We start from the raw sequence: 678 nt of genomic DNA on the forward strand, positions 1-678 counted from the left end.
TTTTGATTTAGTAGATTTTTGTGTCCACATGAACCATGAGAATATGAAACTTAGAGAGTAGCTTATAGGGTGCATAAAAACACTATTATTATTTTTGAGAAATGAAAAAATTAAGGAAAATATATTATGCATACTTGTTTGGTTTGTTTGTTTTGAATTTCGCAAAAGCTACTCGAGGGCTATCTGTGCTAGCCGTCCCTAATTTAGCAGTGTAAGACTAGAGGGAAGGCAGCTAGTCATCACCACCCACCGCCAACTCTTGGGCTACTCTTTACCAACGAATAGTGATAGACTGTAATATACACCTCCACGGCTGGGAGGGTGAGCATGTTTAGTATGACGCGGGCGCGAACCCGCGACCCTCGGATTAGAAGTCGCACGCCTTACGCATTTATGCATACAATACAATAAACTAGAATTGTAATACTACATATTCATCAAACACAATTTATAATACACGAATTACAGATGGTTAAATAATAAACAATGTATAGTTGGAACGGTGTTTTGTTGAATATTTTGATTCGTTGCGCTTTCGCAGTTAGAAGATTTTAATGGTAACGTCAATGTCTGTATATCCATCTGTTACGGTAGTAAAGATCTATGTACATCCGAGTGGCCCAAATGGTGTATCTGTGAAGTTAGAACACTAGAAACTGTGTTTCGATACCCGTGGTG

This window comes from Tachypleus tridentatus, chromosome 8 (assembly GCF_004210375.1).
Source record: "Tachypleus tridentatus isolate NWPU-2018 chromosome 8, ASM421037v1, whole genome shotgun sequence".
Classification (NCBI taxonomy): Eukaryota; Metazoa; Arthropoda; class Merostomata; order Xiphosura; family Limulidae; genus Tachypleus; species Tachypleus tridentatus.